The sequence below is a fragment of the Bidens hawaiensis genome, unplaced genomic scaffold (genome assembly GCF_021521415.1).
Source record: "Bidens hawaiensis isolate Kalapana, Puna unplaced genomic scaffold, B.hawaiensis_p1.1 tig00034167_1, whole genome shotgun sequence".
Taxonomy (NCBI): domain Eukaryota; kingdom Viridiplantae; phylum Streptophyta; class Magnoliopsida; order Asterales; family Asteraceae; genus Bidens; species Bidens hawaiensis.
In genome coordinates this window covers 1,016-24,964 of record NW_027495885.1, presented here as the reverse complement: position 1 = coordinate 24,964, position 23,949 = coordinate 1,016, and positions in this window count along the sequence as shown.

Below are 23,949 nucleotides of genomic sequence, written 5' to 3'. Positions count from 1 at the left end.
AATTTAGTGTAGTTATAATAAACTTTTAGGCTCAACATATTTTATGTTCATTTTTACTTTGTATTAATGTTTGCTTATTTATGGCCATTTATGTATCTTCAGTTTTGTTCGTTTGTTTACGTTTATAAACAATTGGTTTTTACTATTAACCAACGAACACAAACACACTAAGTTTCTTAATGAACGGACGCGGACAGAAAAAGCCCGTTCGTTTAGCTGTTCATGTTCGATCATATGTTTCGTAAAGTTAAATGAACAAACATGAACATGCTTTGTTCGACACGAACATGCTCTATTCGTGTTGGTTCGGTTCGTTTACAGTCCTAGATACGTTATGCGGTCACAGTGACAAGTAATTGGTTTATTTTAGTTACTATAGAAGTTACTAATATGAAATTCTGAGCGTTTAGAAGATATATATATATGAAACTAATTAATATGTTTGGGCATCAGGAGATATTAATAATAATATTACCCAATTTGATAAGCAGTGCCTCCATCCATACCCGTAGGTGACATCCAAAAGAAATTGCACCCACAACCACTATCGCCACCTGAAATAGACACTTGCGTGTTGTAGATCACAGGCAACGTTTCAGTCCATCATTGTATAACCTTTTGGTAATTAAACAAAACAATATCTGGTGTTAAGTAAAAAGAAACAAAATTATTGAGCATATTTGACTTCAGAGGTCAACACCTATGTTTTCTAACTCCAGTAGCAACTCAGAGGTCACAAATTTTAGCCATCAACAATATCAAAAACCTTTTCCCTGCCTAGCATGATATCTCAAATCTAGATTGTGACCAATTGTCCAAAACTCAATGCGCAGAAAGTCAACTCTTAAAAGACTCGGGTATGTTTAACATGATTAGCCTGCCACATGCATCGGTTTCAGTTTTTCTGGTTTTTGGATTCAGATTGTAAGTTCCGTTTCGTTTTTTTATTTCAAATTCCGTTTGGTTTCAGTTTGTTTGGAGTTCGTTTTCAGTTTTTTAGTTTTGTCTCAGTTTTGAGTTCATTTTATTCGGTCTTTGGTTTCAATTTCGGTTTCCGTTTATTCAGCTTTTGTATTCGGTTAGTTTTCGGTTTTTTAGTTTTGTTTTAGTTTGAGTTCAGGTTATTCGGTCTTTGGTTTCAGCCGAACGACCAAATTGAAACCGAACCCGTTGACTTTTTACCAAACCTAAATCACCAAAATGGCTATTTTAACATATTGGTTGGATAAAATGGTTTTTTTCAGTTACAAGAATATCATTCAACTTTAGTTGGTTTTAGTTTTGATATTGTTTCAGCCAACAATCCACATGGTACACGCTAATGTGCCGTCGTAACAGATTCACACGCACATATACGTAGACAACGAGAGAGAGAGTCATACAATACCTGCAAGATTTGTGGATTAGCTTGTACCATTGCCTGAAAAGGTTGTTACGCAAGAAATCCAGATTACCAGCAGCACCCGCAGGTGCATTCCCGCCAACATCAGGAAGCCCCTACCCCAAAATTAACACTTTGATTTTTGATCATTTAATATATACCAAAATCTTTAAAGATATGAACTCTACAATTAATAAACAACCAACTCACATATGACATACCTGAGGAAAAAGATTCAAAGGATTTGCATTTGGTCCAGCTGGCGGAGCTTCCGCCACCGTTCGCTGATGCTGGTGGTTGTGTGGGCTGAACTGGCGGCACAGCCGGAGCTCCAGCTGCTGGCAGAGCTCGAGCTGCTGGCGGAAGATCAGCCGACTCTGGTATGCCCTAAAATAAACATGCAATATAATATTAAAATCACATTTTATATTTCCATGTTCAAAATTTCAATTTTAGAATGTAATATAATAATGATATAAGATTTACCGAATATAGATATTACCAAACACAAACATGTCAAAAATTTGATAAGACAAAAAAAAAATCCAAAACCAAGCATTTCATCAAACACCTGGCATGCGCTAAACTTCAGCAAGCAAGAATCAAAATGCAAGCACTAATGTGGCATCCATAAACTGAAACATGCAACATCCATTTCAAACAACCTATCCCATTTCACCCCTTTAAACCATGGGTGTACCTAAAGCAACATTATATTTAATTAATAAATTTAAACACATTCAGCATAAAAAAACAGCAAAATACTAACAAAAACTGTAAACACATTGATACCTGATGATTCACAATTAAACATCAAAAAAATCATCAAATGACCAATTGATTGCAATATGTTAACTACTGTATAATAAGTCTGTATTTGTAAATTTTAAAACTTAAATTTAATTTTATATATGTATAGTATGAAAAAACATAACAATTTCGGGCCGTGTACCCGTTACATAATAAACATCATCATAATGCAATCAAGTAAATAAATTGATGAAATAAATTGAAATCCTAACATTACCTTGGGGTTAACCCGTAAAGGAAGAAGCAACAGCAATAGTTCCATTTCCATCCTTAGTTTTGACCCCTAATCAACAACAAGAAACAAAGTTTAATAAGAGATCAATGTTGACCAATAAAAAGTCAAAATTGATCTGGGTTCTCAACAAGATCCATCCAAAAGTCATATTGTAGCTGATAAAATTGTTACAATAAATATATAAATGAATAAAACTGAACCTTGAGCATATTATTGAAGCTTTACCCAGTACTTGCATCAAGGGTCGTACGGTTGCATCAAGGGTCGGACCCCCGGTTGGGATTGCCCATCCAAAAGTCATATTGTAGCTCAATTGAGCGACTAATTTACAGAAAGAAGAAGCATAATCGGATTTACCTACCAGAGAGAATTGTTGAATGCAATTAAAAACCAAATTGTAATGGACGGTTTCTATTATCATTAGGTATTGAAGGGAATAGACGGTTTCAATTATCATCCGATGGCGTGTCAATGGACGTAATTGCTCAAATTAATGAAGCCACGACGTTCAAATATAGCTATTATTGGAGTAAATATGTAACGTTCGCCGGAGGGAAGTATTTTTGTCCGGTAATAGTTAATATTAGTCAATTACCATCTTGTCCTCCCTGTATCTTTTATATTTTATTATATGTAACTAGGAAGAGTGTTGCAACGGGAAGACAACTGAAATTCGGTTGATAGCATCTCCGTTCGTTATGGTGCCGCCATTGGGTATGCAGCTTTTAAAATCTTTGGTTTCAAAAGAAAACGTTATAAAATCTTTGGTTGCGAGTAAAACTATATAGAAAATATGGGTTTAGATTGTGGTAAGTTCGTCTGCACCTTTTTGAACTAACTTATGGAAGTGGAATTTAGTTGGTAGCATTTCTGTTCGTTTTGGTGCCAAACGCTGGGTATAACTTTTTAAGATCTTTTGTTTCAAAAGCAAAAGTTTTAAAAATCTTAGGTTGTGGATAAAACTATATTGAAAATATAACCTGCACCAAATTTACAACGTCGATTTGTTACCAAACCCGTCTGTTTTTCCACATATAATTTCATGCGTGTAACTATATGTTCAACATATATACCACCAAGGAAAGCCCCTATAAATGCACCCAACACCTGTGCTATCAATGAGTTTTGATTCTGGAATCTTCTCGGTTGTTCTAAGGAATGGCTACCACACACACACCCTGCACCTTTGGCTTGCAATCTTTTAATTCCCTAAAAAAACTGAATATCATTATGGGTTAATATTTAATGTTTTTTTAGTAAAAATATGAAGTTTTGTTATTGATATAAAGCTAATCATAAAGGCTTACTGATGAAACGCATGTAGGATCACTTTGACCACAATCAATTTTCTTCTTCAATAGCTCAAGAAGACTGTCTACACCTCCATTTCTTCAGTTGTAGCATCATCTGCTTGGCTTGCAATTTTGTAATTCCCTGAAAAAAAAATATAATTGAATATCATTATGGGTTGAACCTATACCTACACGAGCAAAGCAAACAGTTCAAAACATTTTATCGTCGTCATCATTTTAACTTCTGTCAAAAGTCAAATACCGCTTCTCTGTTTGACTTCTGTACACGTGCCATGTTGACATTAAGATCCATTCTTCTTCGTAAGAGATCCAATTTTTCCATTAATTATATGCAATAATCATTACATCCGGTTGACTCGACCCGAGCCCGACACGAAAAAAAAGCATGCTTTGGGGCGACCAACACGACTTGTTTAGAAAATGAGTCATGTTTGGGTTGACCCGTATATAAACAGGTTGGCCCGTTAATCCGTTTAAGTATTTTAAAAGCTTTTGAAATTATATTTTTATTTTAGTTTTTCATGTTTTCCCTTTTTCTAAAGATAAACTTGCAATATCCAATTCATATTTAAGATCTAAAAATTTTTCAACAAAAAAAAAGAAAAATTCAAATTGCTCATTTACTCGAAACAAATCTAAATTATACATACATATTTTTATAAAAAAATTCTTTTAATTTATTTTTTGATAAATGGGTTAAATGGCCCGTGTTCAGGTCATCCCAGGTTTATGTGTGTGTGAGTTCGGGCTGAAATCATTGAGTAAGATAACACATAATACGGGTCGTGTTCTGGTTGCACATTTCAACCTGCTAACCCGACACAATTGACACCCGTAGATTAAAGAATAGTGTTGTTCATCTTCTTACCGTGTCCAACAAGTTTTTGCAGGTGTTCTTCCTTTACACAAGGGTACAACAGTCATTTCACTACACTTTCCGAGTTCCGACAACTCCATAACTTCTGCAGTAGGCATTTCAGTATGCAAAGATAATGCGCTTCTGCAGTAGGCATTTCAATAACAAGATTACATAATCAATCTTTCTTTATTTAATTTAGTGGGTGATAAATCCATACATTTAACCAGCTCTATATTCATGGATGGCACTGTATTATCGATACACACGGGCCAAAAACATCAAACTGGTTAGAAGTTGTCAAAAGTCTATTCTTTTTTAAGCATATGACCTTTTAAAGACTTAAAACAATTATTGTAATAATATAACTTTCGTAATCATGTTTAGCACACTAATTATTTCTCAAGTTTGTGGAAAAAAAGTGTTAAATGGGCCAACCCACCTATAATGACATGCATCAAAATTTACAAGATTGATTCGTTACCAAACCCGCAAGTTCGCAGTAAAATGTGTGACATTGGTCAATCCAACCCAATCATTATGACCTGCACCAAAATTTTCAAGATCGATTTGTTACCAAACCCGACTGTTTTTCCACATATACTTTCATGTGTGTAGCTATATGTTCAACATATATACCACTAAGGAAAGACCCAAGCTTCGGTCCATGCTTGCAAAATATACTCAATTCTTACAAATACATAAATTAAAAAAAAAACTTTTTTTACCAAACTTATACTACGTATTTTTTCTAATCAAAAGCGGTTCACAATTTGCAAAAAACTATAAACAATCGTTTTTTGTGGGTTACCAAAATGAAACTTCCAGATGCTTAATGTTGAACGAAATTAAATAGCAATAATTAAAATTAAATTGTGTGTTAGAATCGGTTTGAAAAAATTGCAAATGTGCATTCCGAATCGTAGAAATCAAAGTCAAACTGCAAGTTTGGTATCCTATGGAGCTAAACTGGTTGTAACTCACATGATGTATATGAAAGTAAAAGAGTTCTGGTTTGACAGCAATCAAGTACATGAAAGCTACACTTTTTGACAATAGTAAAAGGCAGCAAAAACTGCATAAAATTGTGCATGCTGCCCTCTTTTGACAGCATCAAAACCTGACTAATGGTCAACAACAATTTTTAAATTTTCACATAGGAATTTAACACCAAATTTTTTCTCAAAAAGATATTCATATCACAGGTTACCCTTGTTCAAGTACTCATAAATTCTAAAAAGGAAACTCATGAAAACCTCAAGCTTAGATCAGAAGGGTAATCAAACACCTTAAATTGGTCTACATGGCATATTGATTAACAGTTTCTTTGGTATCAAATATAAGTGTGCAGCAGAAATTAGACATATAGCCATCATGTTTTTATTGCGGAGTTTGGGTATTCTAAAAGTGCAGCGGTAATTAGACATTGTGGCATCAATTTTTTACTGTGGAGTTTGGGTTTCATAAAGTTAGGGGCACACATGATGTAAATAAAAGTAACAAATAAAAGAACACTAACCTCTGAACTCGATCACTAATGTCGATGCGATTGCAAAGATGTCTATGGGAGATGGGTACCGTTTCGTCTACAGTCAGGCGGGTTTATTTTTCCAGCCATAGCCACCCCAAGTTCAAAATTCATGGTTGTCATAGCTATTGCAGGTTGATTTCAACTAAAAAAATGAAATTAGGTTAATTCAAAAAGATTAAGATTCAATTCTTCCTACAATAGTCTTTTATGATGACAAATTTGCAAAGAACGATCCAAAAGCACTTCAGTTTCTGACCCACCATCTCCAATTTGCCTCCTTCCAATCTTTATTCAGTTACCACCAAATTCAGTATGAAGTAATGAATTTAATTAAAGTTAAGATATAATGAAACATAGATTGATTCAGAAATAATCTCCAATTAGCAATGTTAAAGGACCTAATAAGGCAAACAAAAACAAAACAGAGGGCAATTCCCCTGAATACATAAATAATCAATCACACCTACAGATCATGTTGTTTCAGATATTGTTCAATGTTAAAATACTAATAAGTTCAGCAGATTTTGATATCATACCTAGCAGGGGGAGAGGGTTTCAATTCTCTTGAAATTGAGGAAACCAGTTCACCAGAATCATAGCATAGCATCCTCCTATGACAAACATCATTATCATCATGTACATATGAAGGAGATAAACCAAATTTCTACAAGTAAAACAAATGGTTCAGACTTGGAATCGATTACCTTAATTTCAAAACAATGATTCGGTTTCATTCATCAGGATAACGAACCTGCCTATAATCATATGGGTGGTGATGAAGTTGAAGCAATTGGGACTCGGTGTTCGTGTATTTATAATCATACGGGTGTTCGTGTGTTTAATCAAGACAGAAACTGAGTATTAAAAGCAATTGAGTAGGTTTGATTGCAACTGAAACTGACATCAATTAAAAGGAATTGATTAGGATCGATTGGAATTGAAGGTGAAGGGTGCTGGAGATAGCATGTAACGTCGCTTGATGATGGAGCCGAAGGTGAGAGTAATTTAATTATTGTGGCGTCTCCCCGGTTAATGCTATCAGCGTCTTAAAGTGATAAAATTACCAAGTTGTCCATTTTAAATCTTTTATATATAATAATAATAATAATAATAATAATATAATATATAGATAATTACTCTATTAGTCTAATTCAAAAGTCATATGGTAACAATAATTATACTAGTGTTGACATAATTACTTTAATTGTTGTATATTTTTTTTACGATAAAAGTTATTTGTTTTTTTTATCCATACACTATATATATAACATCTAGGGATGAGATCGATACTGTACCGGCACTGTACTGATACCGATATCGAATTTCAGAACAAATAGGAACCAAATACCATACCGTATATATTAGCTCATGATAAGACCAAACGAATAGAAATAATCAGACAATAGAAAGTTAGAACTAATAAAATAAAACTTTTGGAAGTAAAAGTATATAAAAGTAGTTTAATTAAAAAGAAATTAGTTTTACTATTAAAAGTTAATTGATGTATGAAAAATTAAAAATCTAAGTATTTAACTTTAAAATTTAAAACTTCTTATCTCTAAAATCAAAATATTAACTTCTCTAAAATTCTTAAACGGATTAACAGGTCAACCAACTTTTTAATAGGGTTGGATTCGGGGTTGACCTATTTTTTAAACGTGTCGGGTTCGGGTTGACCTGTTTAAGAAAGCGGGTAGTGTCAGCCGACCCAAACCTATACTTTTTCGTGTCGGGTTTCGGGTCGTGTCAGGAATTGGCACCCCTACCATATATTGCTCTACTTGATATGTCTTTGGTATTGAGATATCATATCACCGTTTGAATAGGTAATTTATTATATTTTTTATTATGGTAGTCAGTCGTTATATTTATTTCTTGTAGATATTTCGGGGATGTTTGGAATTCCTTATTTTACCTCCATATAGCTTTTTCTAAATATTCAACAATTATCACCTCATGATAAGTCATGATACCAAACACTTTTTCTTCCAAATTATCAGCTAACGAAATGGTTAAAAATAGAGTTAATTGGCAAATCCTGTTATCCAGGACGTGTAATTTTGATTTCTATATAAGTGAACAAGTTATTTTCTTCCGGTTTTGTTAATCTGATTGTTAAGATGGCTTTTAAGGGGCTGATGTCTCCATTATCTTTCCTTTCGGATATTTTTTAAATATTTTATTTATTAAAGTTATGCTTGATTTCAAGTTTTCAACTCTAGGTTTTGATGTTTTAAAATAAATATGATATTGATTTTTTTGGCATTTGTAGGGTTTTGTTTTATTTGTTATTTTCTAATTTTTGGCTTCAATTTAAGGATTTTGAAGATGGGTTTGTCATGTTATGCTTGCTATGTATGCTTGGTTTTCACCTTTTAGTTGTCTTTTACTTTGTATCTTGTTTAGTATTTATTATGTTCTTTCATCCTCAAGTTATTTCTCAGGGGGGTCCATTGACTTGGTTTCAGTTACAAAAGGAGTTTGAATGAGAAATAGACCACGATAACCCTAACCTAACCCTAACCTTGCACCCAAAGCAAAGGCGTCATCATTTTACTGGCGTTGACTGTAATATGTTCTATATATTAGATTGTCAAAGCGAACAAATGAATTATTAGGTGCTTCACAATGAAAAATAGAATGTGGAAGAAACAACCATGTCGTTGTTCCAGGTGATAAAGTCAGTATCAAACTCGGGGATATTATTCGAGCAGATTAGTGATCCCTTTTTAGTCGCCTTGTCAGGTTTGTTCAGGCTGTAGCGTCCCCTTCGGACATTTCATAGTCAAAAGAATTGGTGAAAGATGACAGTTTTTTAATCAAATTAATGCACACCAAATCATAAAATATGTCAGTCAAAACTTAAAAACATAAGCAGTTACCAAATCCAAATGCAAAACCTATGTGTCGATGATAACTTTTGGTAAGAGTGAATGGCATAGGTACAAGATAACTCAATTAAGAACCTATTTGCATGACCTGAAGTATCCTGTTTACAGCTCTTATATAGCAATTACTTTAGAAAAACACCAATTAGCAACTCTTTACTTTAAACACCTTACTTTGGAAATCTTACAATACAACAAATCCGGGTTACATGTTGCAGGTACTGTCTAAATGCAACAATCATATATGACACCTCAGATGCAAATGCAGTCTTTTTTGACGATACAGCAAACAAGTTTGTTAAACATTAAATGGCAAAAAACAAAAAATATATATATGTTAATGGGGTATGGCTTATAGATTCAGAGGTCCTTCCAGATCCCTTCCTCAGCAATCGGTAAACCAAAGTTGATGATGATCACTCTTAAGAACTATCAAACCATGGCAGTTAACAAAGGGATCGAATTAGCAGCTCATTCAGTGATGCCCTGCCACCCGTAGCACCGGCTGCAAAAACAAACCCCAAAAGGTCACATGCAAAATACACAGGTACAGTCAAATACACACCATAATCATACTAAACAAATACTCACCAAACAGTATTTGCACCTTCAGGTACAAAGCCAAGCAAATACAACCCAAATCCATAGGCAAACAGGGCAAGAAATGTAGACTAGGGCTAACAAGCCCCTCATTTTGTAACTAACTAACTAATGGCAACTACTAGAAATGGTACTTGTTTTGGTCAAAAATTAACAAATGTGATTTTACAACCAAATTAGTAAATGGGATTTGGTGCTTGTTTGAAATGAATGTAAAACTTGCTAGAACACAGAGATTTGTTGTGAGGAAAAAACTCGTTATCCTGAGGATAACAAGAAAAAAACCCCGGGCGGTGAAAACTATCACCACCAGGGTTACAAGTGGTGGAGCTCTTTCTCTTTCGAATCGTGTTACAAGTGATACTATTGCTAGAGTGTGAGTGTTGTGTGTTATGATCCAGATTAGAGCTCTATTTATACTAAAAATCAGCTAACTAACAATCCTAAAAATCAGGAAATGAAAGACTAAATCAATAACTAGCCGTTTTCCCTTGTTGAGCATGTTTTTTGAGGTTGTTGGCGAGTAGTCCGAGTCTTTAGGAGCACATAGGAACGTTGTATGACCTGGTAAACATCAAAGAAAGGCGGTGGAATTGTTAGCACAATAATATATTAAGAATACCTGTATCTTCGGAGGATACTATATCCTGGAGTTATCTTGAACATATTGTTTGCTTAGGATACTGAAAATCCGAGCCCTAACAATTGTCCCCAAAATTAACGGCTGTAAAAGGTGGTTTACAGCTATTGATTTTTTGAATCTCGAATTCTGCAAATGGAGTGGATAAGCTACACGTGTCGTGCGTCCATAGAAACGTCAGAACTCCTTTGTTATCTTATGTTTATCTCGGATAAATATTTTAAAGCTTCACTCGATCATTATCCAGGTAAATTTCTTTCTCTCTTTGCTCTTCATCTTCAATCACCATGAGTAAAAAACTCAAGCTTTTCGTTATCAAGTCCAGGCTCAGGAGGCTAAGGCTGCTGGGTTGGAGACTCCCTTTTGGGATGTGGCAGCTTGGGAGAAGATCGTGGCGGAGCTGCACAGAGAGAATGTGGAAGATCCGGGGCCGAGCACGGCGGATAAGGTGGCTGATCAGGCGGTGAAAGTTGGCGACTGGCGAGGTGGTGAAGGATCAACAAGGCAATGATGGCGATAAAGACAAGGCCTGAGCCCGGTTTTTATGAATGTTTGTTTGTGGTTTATGATGGTTGGTTGTAGGTTTGTGGTATCTTGAACAATTGGAACTTGTGTTTCGAACAGTTATGCTTAGGATAATAGGGAAATATGGTTTGAGGGATCTTGAGGTTCAAGATGAAACCCATATTATCCTGAACTTCAACTATCTGACAATGCCTGGGTGGAAGAGTCTTCCTGTTTGTTGAGAACGAAGCCTGGGCATTTTTCTTAATTTCCTGCAATTTCCGTTAGTAATGACATGATCCTTTGGCTTTTACATCGTGTTTTAATCGTATGTCATGTTAGATAACTCATGTTGATATGTTGTACTCATAACGTGTCCGAGAAATATTTTTGAGATTTAAGTTTTTGAAACAAAACATCTTAAGGATAATGCACCCAGAAAACACATTTCTTAAACTTATTATATTTTAGAATAAAATATTTTAAGGATTATATCTCCAGAAAATATATCTTTAAGACTTATCATAAAACATCCTTAAGTCTTGTGTAACTGTAAGTTGGCACAATTAAACCAAAAGATCATGTCTTGAAAGACAAAATGTGCAATAAAACAAAGTGTAAAGAGTACCTTTGTAGAGAATACTTATAAACTTAACAAGCTTACATATGATGTACCCAACTGTTGATCTTTTTACGTGCCATATTTTTGGAATTTGCTAAGTTAAAAACAACTTAGTAATACTTCAACACTTAGCGACCTGGCCGATCTCCAATCTGTCAAAACAAAGTTAGATAATCCTGGCAATAGAGCCCATTTACTGGCGATAAAGCCTTTTTACTGGCGACGAAGCCCTTTTACTGGCGACAAGGCCTTTACTTGAGAGACATGAAAATATTTAAACCTTAGATAAAACTGGGGAAAGTCCCAAACGTGTGGACATGAAAATACCGAAACTTTAGATAACATGAAAATGTTATAAACCTTAGATAACATGAAAATGTTATAAACCATATGTGTGACACGTCTGCCACTTATCTTAAGGATTCCGTATATAGCCAACAACAAACGGATTATCAGCTGGTCTGGTCCGCCTGCCTCGAACTATATCCGAATCATCGTGCGCTCCAGGCGGCGTTAGAAAGGTGAAGACCTTTAAACCTTAGAAGATATCAGGGATATCATATTCGTGTGCTCCAGACGTTCGTTAGAAAGGTGAAGACCTTTAAACCTTAGGAGATATCAGGGATATCATATTCATGTGGGAGGTGATCAGCCTCTGACTGTTGTCAAGATAACATATCCTTAGGATAACTGCAAAACACTAAGCTCTTGATGAGGGGTGGGTGTTAGCCTGGCTAACACCCCTCCGATGCTTAAGTCAGTAAACTTAATAAATAGATAATAAAGTTTAAATATGAAACAATGTAAAAGTAGATCAGGGAATATACCATTATCCTAAGATGCTGAGGATATAGACATACCTGTAAAGGATACTAGCAAAAATATGCTTTGAGATGGATAGCATTCCAAGCTCTTGGAATAGGAACACCTTCCATAGTGATCAATCCGCAGGCCCCTTTGCCTACTTCTGAATCAATCAAGTAGGGACCTTCCCACTTTGGAGCTAGCTTTCCATCTGCTGGGTTAGTGGTATGTTGGAACACTTCTTGACCGCGGAGTATGAGGTTCCACAAATTTCGGATCCTCCCAAGATAAAGGAAACAATCTTAGCTCCGAGTGGTGAAGAAGGTGCCCTTTCAGGTATCTTGACGGTATCCTGACTCTTGTTCTTGTTTCTTCCAAACAGTTCCTTCAGGTATCCTTTGCTGAGAAGTATCCTATTTCCTTCCGAAGTGCTATACAATCGTTGGTGCGATGGCCAAAGTCTTCATGGAATGCACACCATTTGGACTTGTCTTTACTGGATCCGTACTTTTCATTTTTCTTTGGCCATCTAGCCTTGTCACCTAAATCCTGCATGACACAAATTACACCACTAATATCAATGTTAAAACAATATTCGGAGATTTTAGGATACTCCTCATCATCTTTGTCTTCTTCCACGGCATTCATCCTGGGATTATCTTGCTTGGAATAAGGCTTGGGTCTAAAGAACTTCTGTGGAGAGTCTGACTTCCGGTTGGTAGACTCATACTTCGGGATAACTAGGTTTCGATAGGCCTTCTTGTCATCCTCTAGCCGAATGTATCTTAGTGCCCTGTTTCTGACTTTGTCAAGATTCCTGCATGGAGTCATCACAAGGTTGTCATAGAAAGGAGCATCCTTCTTCAATCCCATCTTGAGAGCTTCAACAGCAGCCGCCATATCAAGGTTGGGGATTTCCAAAGCTTCCCTGCTAAATCTGGTTATGTAATCCCTTAAGGGTTCATTGTTATGCTGAACAATTCTATATAAATCACCTGTCATTTTCTCAAAATATCTACTACAAGAAAATTGGTTTTGAACAAGTTAATCAAATGAGCAAATAAAGTAATAGTGTTGGAAGGAATACTTAATAACCATTTGAAGGCCGGTCCCGTCAATGTTGAACCGAATCCCTTGCATAGGCAAGCCTCTTTGATGTCAATGGGGATGGGGTTGATCTCCATCCTTTCTCTATAATGAGCTACGTGTTCCTCAAGATCCGTAGTGCCATCGTACAGCTTCATACTGGGAGTTTGGAACTTTTTGGGGATCTCTACGTCGCATATAGGCCAGGTGAACCTGGATAACATGTGACTGCCTACTGGAACTTCCGCTATGGGATGTATTATTCCGGGGATATTGGAAATCATATCCTTCATTTTCTGCAATTCCCTGGTTATCTCGGGGGATATCCCCTTATCCTGCACAGATCTACGGTTAGTGTATAAATTTGCATTAAATAAGTTGTTACCAAGATCCTGGTTAGGCCTTTGGTATCCTGAGCCTTGACGACTAGTTCCTCCATTGAGGGTATCCTCAGGATAAGGTGATGTATGCATAGGGATATCATCCCCAACATGCACTTCAGAGGATACCATGGGAGATCCTGATGAGAATATGCCGGCTGGCATGGTTGAACGAGGCTGCATGTTGACGGAGTCTGGCCTCGTTGGTCTAGGTAACTCCGAGGATACCGGAGGGTAAATTCCCCAGTATCCTGACTGCTGCTGAGACGGAGTCCTTGTTGATTGTGTCCCCAATGATCCGGGATTCTAAAGGATAGATGATCCTGGAGAATCAAAATCAAGAGCTCTGGGCATGATTGGAATAGCCTCCTGCCCTGGTTTTTTCTTGATCCCTTCAATTTCCTTAAATAGCTTTGAGTTGGTCTTCTCTTGCTGCTCCATGTGAGTTTTGACATGTTTCATCAAAACAAAAATATCACTGTTAGAAATAACCGAATCTACCCGTGTAGAGGTTCCCGGGTATGGTGGAAGTTCTCCTTTGGGTTGAGCGCTCTTCTTTGGGAGCGACGGAGGACCGGGGTTAACACTTGAAGCAGTGATGACCACCGGAGCAAAAACAGAACCGGTTTTTGGTTGTGAGGCCATGATGAAGGGATGAAAATAATTGAGAATGAAACAAACGGTTTTGATGGATTAAAGCACCGATAGCCCCACGGTGGGCGCCAAATTGTTTTGGTCAAAAATTGACAACAATGATTTCGTAACCAAATTATTAAATGGGACTTGGTGCTTGCTCAAAACGAATGTATAAATGATAGAACACAACGATTTGTTACGAGGAAAAAACCCGTTATCCTAAGGATAACAAGAAAAAACCCGGGTGGTGAAAACTATCACCACCGGTTTATTTATAACAAAAAGTGGTTACAAGTGTTGGAGCTTTTCTCCTTGGATCGTGTTACAGAATGCTGCTAAGTCTAGTGTGAGAGTTGTGTGTGTTTTATGATCCAAGTATAGCTCTATTTATACAAGAGAATAGCTAACAAGAAGTCCTACAAAACAGGAAATAATAGACTAAATCAACAACTAGCCGTTTTCCCTTGTTGAGCACGTTCTTTGAGGTTGTTGGCGAGTAGTCCGAGTCATTAGGAGCACATGAGAACATATCATTTATTTATGAAACCCTTTCATCATCAAACCCTAAGTATATTATTAACTTTTTACAATAAAAAAAATTAAAATCCAAAAAATAAATATTAAAAAAAGAAAAATGTAAAACAACCATTCTCACAAGCCATCAGATTGCTTTATTTGTAAATGAAGGCTTCTCACGTATTTGACTCGAATTCACGGATAAAGGTCTCACCAAACCCAAATAGCTCTTAAACGGGTTATAACATCTCATTATATTAAAAAATAATCTCATATTTGATATGAAACCCTATAAAATATGAATATACTAAAAATTAATACCCTATTTATTTTAAAAAACGATATTATTTACAATAAAGAAACAATTTTATAATAAAGAAAATAAACGGGTAATGTGTGTCACCAAACCCATACAGCTTTTAAACCGGTTATAACATATCATTTATTTGTGAAACCATTTCTGTGACATTTGTCAATTTCGGGTTATTTTATACTTGTATTCTTAATGTAAACCTGACCCGTTTTGTATCCCGAACCTTTCGATATTATCAAAATGATGAATTGTATGTTAAATATTTGTTTTATAGTTCTTGGATAAAAAAAACACCCTTTTCGGTTCTTAAAATTCCCCGAAAACACTCAAAACCGAACTCCATGGACTAAAACTACCAAAATGGAGACTTGAAGAACCCATTTGTAGTTTATGTTTTCTTGGGTCTATAACCAACCCATTTTCATGAAACACCCTTTATGAAAGACCCATTCAACTTACCCTATATATACAAACCCATCTTCTTCTTTTGTGCTTGCTCATTTCTTCATTTCTCTCTCAAATTTTTGAATTCTAAAGTTGTTCTTCATAAGCTAATCTTTCATTTTAACTAACTTCTCAATACTTAAAGCTTGATGCTACAACATACATATAATATACACTCCTTGTTTACCTTCGGTCTTTCATTTCTCCGGTCTCGACCGGTTGAAATGTCGGGCTAGTAAGGCAAGGTTACATGGAGGACTTTGTAGTCCTTGTTTATATATTTAACAAATCTAACCATATAACTTGTTATACTTGCTTAACTTCTACATATTTTAGTTTATTGTTCATATTTGTCAAGTTCCATGGTATTGGGTATGTGGTGACTAGCCTCGGTTTCATCCCGAGTTAAGAACCGAACCAAAAACCGAACTTTTGTTTAAAAGCATTATTGTTAACTTTTTGAATGTAAAACTTGAGTATTATTATTTATAAGTTATTTTACAAGTTCCATGGTAATTGGGTATGTGGTAACCATCCTCGGTCTTATTCCGAGTCAAGGATCGAACCAAAAACTGAACTTTTGTTTAAAAGCTTTATTGTTAACTTTTTGAATGTAAAACTTGAGTATTATTATAAGTTATTTTACAAGTTCCATGGTAATTGGGTATGTGGTAACCATCCTCGGTCTTATTCCGAGTCAAGGACCGAACCAAAAACCGAACTTTTGTTTAAAAGCTTTATTGTTAACTTTTTGAATGTAAAACTTGAGTATTATTATAAGTTATTTTACAAGTTCCATGGTAATTGGGTATGTGGTAACCATCCTCGGTCTTATTCCGAGTCAAGGACCGAACCAAAAACCGAACTAAACCGAGTTCACTCGCTTAAGACACACAAGTGTGTTTTTAGCCACCAAAACTCATATTTTTCTTCAAGATTATATTTTAAATCAATTTTAGTTAGTTTCTAAACATACTTGGCATGTCGGTAACCAACTTGATCTTATAACAAGTTCAAACCGATAAGGTCGTATACTCGCTTAACGAACGTTAAGGTTCTTCACAATAGAACTACATACTTGGTTAAGTCTATTTTGATTTTATTGAGTTATCTCATAACATTTATTATTTTGGGAAGTTAACTGTGAGCTTGGTCAATTATCAAGTCTCGAACCGAAAAACCCGAACACTCGTTTAAACCTCGTTTTGGGTATTCTTATAACCAAGGGTTTTGCAATATCGCATTTTAACCCACATTATTACTTAACATAGGTTGAGTAAAAAAAGAAAAAAACTAATGAATAGAATACCGAGACCCGGTTTCGAGTAAACTTATTTTACAAAACTCGTTTCTTTAATTTCTCAAATATTTACATTTTAAATCCTTAACTTTATTTATTTACTTTATTTGTCATGTATTTTATTTTAAACCCTTCCAAGACTACCTACTAACACAAGACCCGTTTAATATAGGTCTTGCTCGTTAAACCGATCTCTCCGATTAATCACGACACTATCTTTCAAGTTACTTGTTAATGTGAGTACTTTTTCATCCCCCGTTTTCCATCTTTCATTTTCGGGGTGGCATTGCATACTTATTCAAATTCAAATGATTTATACTTGAGTCTTAAACCACAACACGTATTGTATATGTTTACTTAAATAAATGCTCGATTTGGTGTTATGTGCTTTACATGATTATGTGCAAATTCTTGAATGCTAAGGCGGGTAGCCTCTTGAATGCTAAGGCGGGTAGACTCATCAAAGTATGATCATACGTTAATTCCGAGTATATATGGTATCCCCATATAGAAAGGTGTCGTCAATGTATTCTTATTGACGATTTTCATTATTGTCGTCAATGTATTCTTATTGACGGTTTTATTATCTAAATTGTTGCTATTATTTATTGTTTTCATATACTAGTTGTGGATTTCATACTATATACTTATTGTCCAAAACTATGAAAATTGCTCACCAACCTTCGTGTTGACAAACTCTATTTTATGCAATGTTATAGGTTTGATGTTAGCTTGATTGGATTACTTGAAGAAACTTATTATCTTGGCTTTAGGATATTAGAAAATAAAAGAACAAGTTATTTGTTTATCTATCTATTTGGAATTTTGTATGAACAATTGTTGTGTTATTTATGATGATATGGATTTAAATGAGTTGTTTAAATATTGTAACTTTATAGTGTCATTGTGCAATGAGCAATCATGTCGCGCCTCGACGTTTCCGCCTTCATTGGTCGGGGTGTGACAATTTCATCATCAAACCTCAAGTATATTAAGTATTAACTTTTTTACAATAAATAAAATTAAAATCCAAGTATACATATATAAATATTAAAAACGAATAATGTAAAACAACCCGCGTAATACGGGGGATAAAATCTAGTATATATATATATATATAGGGTTATGTTCAAATAAGAAATTTGATTTTCCTAAGAAGGCTAGGAAGGAGAGTATTTTAGTCTAATACTTTAATATCAAAACCCACTTACTTTAATCTCAAAACCCACTTAAATTAATTTTAAAAACCCACTTACATAAAACCCAATTACATCTTCACTCATCTCTTACAACCACCACCACTCCACCGCCCACCGCCACCACAACCGTCACCCACTGCCACCATCTCGCTAGAAAAGTCTGAAAAAACACAATGAAAAACACTATAAAAAACACAATGAAAAAAACACAATGGAGAAAACTACACTATGAAAAAAAACACAATAAAAAACACAATTGTATGACACAATGTAATTAACACAATGAAAAATACTATTGTATAACACAATTTTGTAAAACACAATTCGGTAAAACACAATTTGTAAAAAACCCACTATTTTTTTTTTAATTTTTATATTACAATATGGTACTCATATAAAAGATAAAAAGACACTCATTATTATGGTGAATTTTTTTTCAATAAAAACGTCGAAAAAAAAAGTTATGGACGTTTTAAAATGATGGGGGAATTTGGCATGTGCCTTGCATGTGGAGAGAGAAAGTCAGCAAATGTGTTATTCCTTTTATACCCTTTACCTTGTGTTCACACTTGATTTTCCCCTAAACTAATCTCAACCCTCCATATTCAAAATCAATGGACAAGATTACTTCTTATCCTTCCTATAAAAAGTATACTTCCTATTATAACCTAACCCTGTATATATATACAAACATATACACACATGGGTTTTTACCATCTCTTGGCTTTTACTGACCTGCCCTAGCGCAATGCACCGGGTAAAAAACCTTTTAGTTAATAGTTTAAAGAGGCAAAACACGTAGTTTTTTAATTATTTATATAATACTTACACTTTTCTTCCCTAATTTAAAGAATATTTACACTTTTTATATCCTTTTTGCACACATATTTCTTTTAATTTCATTTTTAAATCAACTTAAGCTAAGATTGTCAAACGACTATAGCTCTTTCTTACGTTAATATATTTTAAATAAAATTACACCATTAAAATAAACATTTATCATCTTTAATTTAAGTATGGCATTACAGTAACTTTTTTTAATTAAAAAAATTAACATGTTACATATATACCAATGTATAGGTTTCATATAGTATTGTGCGAGCACCGTTTTAGTTATTAAATGTTTGTGCTTGGTTTGCAGCTAGCAGACAAAAGGGACTATTTTAATAAAGTCAATACGGTATATGTTACAGTTTTTCAGAAATTAGGTATATGTATTTTCACTATCGATACCCAGTATGGTACAAATACCTTTATGTACCAAATTTTTGTAATGAGTACTAGTACTATAGTAGTACACAACGGAACCAAATTAATGCCCACTTTTTCAGAATTTCAATATAAGTATTGATTCGATATGAGAATATAGTATAACAGGGTTAGGTTCAAATAAGAAGTTTGATTTTTTTAAGAAGGCTAGGAATGAGAGTATTTTAGTCTAACACTTAAATATCAAAACCCACTTAATTTAATTTCAAAAACCCACTTACATAAAACCCAATTACATATTTACTCTCTACAACCACCACCACTCCACCGCCCACCGCCACCACAACCGTCACCACCTCGCCAGAAAAGTCCGGAAAAACACAATGGAAAACACTATGAAAAACACAATGTAAAAAACATAATGGAAAAAAACACAATGAAAAAAAAACACAATGACAAAAACACAATTGTATGACACAATGGAAAAAACACAATAAAAAAACATAATGAAAAATACTATTGTATAACACAATTTGTAAAAAACCCACTATTTTTTTTAAAATTTTATATTACAATATGGTACTCATATGAAAGATAAAAAGACACTCGTTATTACGGTGAATTTGTTTTTCAATAAAAACGTCGTAAAAAAAAGTTATGAACGTTTTAAAATGATGGGGGAATTTAACATGTTTCTTGCATGAGGAGAGAGAAAGTCAACAAATGTGTTATTCCTTTTATGCCATTTACCATGTGTTCACATTTGATTTCCCCCTAAACTAATCTCAACTCTCCATATTCAAATCAATGGACAAGATTACTTTTTATCCTTCCTACAAAAACTATACTTTCTATTATAACCTAACCCTATATATATATACATACATACTCTAATATGAGAAGGATCATAATATCACTCATCCTTAAAAGAGAGAAGTTGAGAATTAGTAAATAATTCGTGAAAAATTACCCAAACATGACTTTATTTCATAATTAGTAAATAATTCGTGAAAAATAATAATAATAAAAATTCTTATTTCTTTTTTTTATATGGTTACATTTAATTCTAGAAAAAAAAAAGTTTATAACGACATTTAACATATTACATTTAAGTAATAGTTCTATATTAAATATATATTTAATATAACACTATTACATGTATTACATATTGTTTTATTTTATACATATATATATATATATAAACGAAAACCTTAAAATCGTACGTGTCGTGATGTGGTCGCTCCCTCCTTTTATGGAAGCCACCAGATTGCTTGATTTTTAAACGGAGACCTCTTATTGATTTAACCCAAATTTATGGGTATGGGTCTTACCAAAACCAGATAGCTCTTAAACGGGCTATAACATCTTATTAAATTAAAAACTAATCTTACCAAGTATTTGATAGGAAAAGCCTACAAGATAGGGATATACTAAAATTTAATATACTAAAATTTAATATCCAATTTAAAAAGAAAAAGATATTATTTATAATTAATAAACAATTTTATAGTAAAAAACATAAGCGGGTCATGGGTCACCAAATCCAGATAGCTTTTAAACGGGTTATAACATATTCATTTATTTATTAAACATTTTCATCATCAAACCCTAAGTATATTATTTACTTTCTTATAAAATAAAGAAAATTAAAATCCAAAAAGTAAATATTAAAAAACGAAAAATGTAAAACAACCATTATCTCAAGCTATCAGATTGCTTTATTTATAAATGAAGGTTTCTCACGCATTTGACTCGAATTCACGAGTAAAGGACTCACCAAACCCATATAGCTCTTAAACGGGTTATAACATCTCATTATATTAAAAATTAATCTTATCAAATATTTGATATGAAAATCCTATAAAATACGGATATACTAAAAATTAGTATCGTATTTTATTTAATAAAATATATTGTTTATAATTAACAAACAGTTTTATAATAAAGAAAATAAATGGGTAATGGGTATTACTAAACCCAGATAGCTTTTAAACCGGATTATGACATATCATTTATTTGTGAAACCATTTCATCATCAAACCTCAAGTATATTAATTATTAAATTTTCTTATAATAAATAACATTAAAATTAAAATATACATATACAAATATTAAAAACGAATAATGTAAAACAACCCTCGTAATATGGGGGATAAAATCTAGTATATATATATATGTTGGGTTAGGTTAGAATAAAACCCACTTTAGTTATGAAAACTCTAGAAATATATTCTCAACCATATGTTTTTAATTAAATATTAAATTTTGTGATCCACAATTAAAGTTAATAAAAAATATAAAAGTTTATTTATATTTTCTCTCTCCTGAATACATATATAAAATTACTAAAAAAATGTAAAAAATAGCAAAACATTTTTTTTATGTTTTCGATGTTTTGTATTAAATGTAACAATATATATTACATGTAACAAAAAAAAACGATGTTACATAGGGTTTTCACGGGTTTTCTCAACTCAAAGGGTTTTCAAACTATACTTCTCCTATATATATATATATATATATATATATAATATCGTGATCAACATATTTATTTATTTATTTCTAAATTTTGGTAAAAAAACAATAGCAAAAAAGATGATAGAAAAAAATTGTTATTATTTAAGTTACGTTTTCAAAAGTTCTTTATTAGTTCTCTAAGCATTCTCATCCCATCCCCTATCTTCAAACAAAAAATTACACTAAAACTCACTTTATTTTCTCTATCTATTTCAATTAAATAATACTTTTTATACCTTTTATCATTACTTTTTCTCTTTCTTTCACTTACAACCACTTTCAAAATATATTAAAAAATTATAGGGGATGAACAGTAACTTTTCAAATATACAGAAAAATCACTATTTTTTCTAAAATATAAAAACTCTTCACTCAGAACATCCTAAATCACTTTATAAATTATAAAAACACCCCTTACATAATATGAGAGGTTGGATGAGAATGCTCTAATAATTCAACCTCTGATCTAAGTTTCTTAAGTTTTACTTTATTTTTTTGGAATTATTAAAGTGAAAATGTTCGTACATCAAACTTCAAAAGCGTTAACACTTAACAATGACCCTTTTATTGGATCCTTCTTGGATGACACAAATGATATAATAATTGGATGAGACAAATGATAAATTAATTAAAATTATCTGGATGAAACCCACATAAATGCACATCACATCAATATTAAATATCATGACCCTAAATATTTCTAGACGGTCAACTAGTTCAGTAGTATATTTGTCAAAATCGCCCTAGCCATGTCTACATCGAGCTGGATGTTTATTCTTTTCATACAAATATAGAGTTGTCATCGGATAAGCAGTTGGTTACTATACTATGACCATCGTTACATCTTAAGGACATGTTTATAGTTGATGTCGAGAGAAGATCATCCGTCCACTCTAGTGATGGAACCTATTCTAATATACAAGGCATTATGCTTGTGCTTTCACTTTAATAATATATTTACTAAAATGAGTGATTTCAAAAGTATTTATCAAAATGGGTATTTTTTTAATACTTGTTTTTCTCACTCTTAATATTTTAGAATAAAAATAATTTTAATTTTAATAAAATGTTCTTTTAAAAAAGCTAACAATAAAAATTCTAATAAAAAAATAAAACATATTGCCAGATCAAAATGTTTCATCAATAATATTGTCAGATCATAAGATAACAATAATAATGTTTTTTTGTTCTTGTATAAAAAAAACATCTGTAAATTTAAATAAAAACTTTTTCTATAGAAATGTTTTCAACTTTTATAAATATCCTTTTTTATATTCAAAAGTATTTTTATAAATGTTTTTGTTTTTAGTTTTTAAATTCATTCAATATATAACTTTTGCAAACGCTAAACATAGTTTAAAAAAGCAGTTCATCGTATTCTGCGATATGCTATAGTGAAAAAAAAACTACGATATTAATTATTTTTACTATTTAATATTGTGTATTTCCGATATAAATTTTCAATTATGTTTAAAGTATTCTCAAAATAAATTTTTTTAGAACAGCATTTTCAAAATAACTAGCAAGACATAGACGTTGAGATTTATATTGGTATCGATTCAGGTCGCTACGCTACCAGCAGCTGCCATAACAATCGAAAGACAAAAACCTACAAAAGAAAGTGTTGATATAAGCTAAAAGATATTGACACATGTTTCAAAATGATCGAGAAAACCATAAAAACGAATACAGTATTGTTATTGCTCGGTCGAAATCGGTTCGGTTCGGTTCGGTTCGTACGATATCAACACCCGTATAGTTTACAATAAAAAAACCATTGTTCACAATCAATATTTAAAATTTATGATAAACTCCATGTTCAAACCTTTCTATAAACAGATGAAAACATATTATGTTGATATTTTAATTTTTTTTTCACGCAAAATGAAAAGGTAAGTAAATATCAATATAATTAGTTATACAACAAACTGAAAGAAAACAAAATGAATAAATTAGTTTGCAGATACTTTTATAAAAAGAGTTGAAAAAAAAACACTTAAAACAACTTTCGATAAAAAAATAATCCAACAAAATGTCTTTATTTTATTCAGTAAAAATTACTTGTTTTTTCCTAGATATAATACCAAATAAAATAGGAGTAAGAAACTAACAAACTTCAAAGAAAATATCTATTTTGGTAAATATATTTGAAATCACTCATTTTG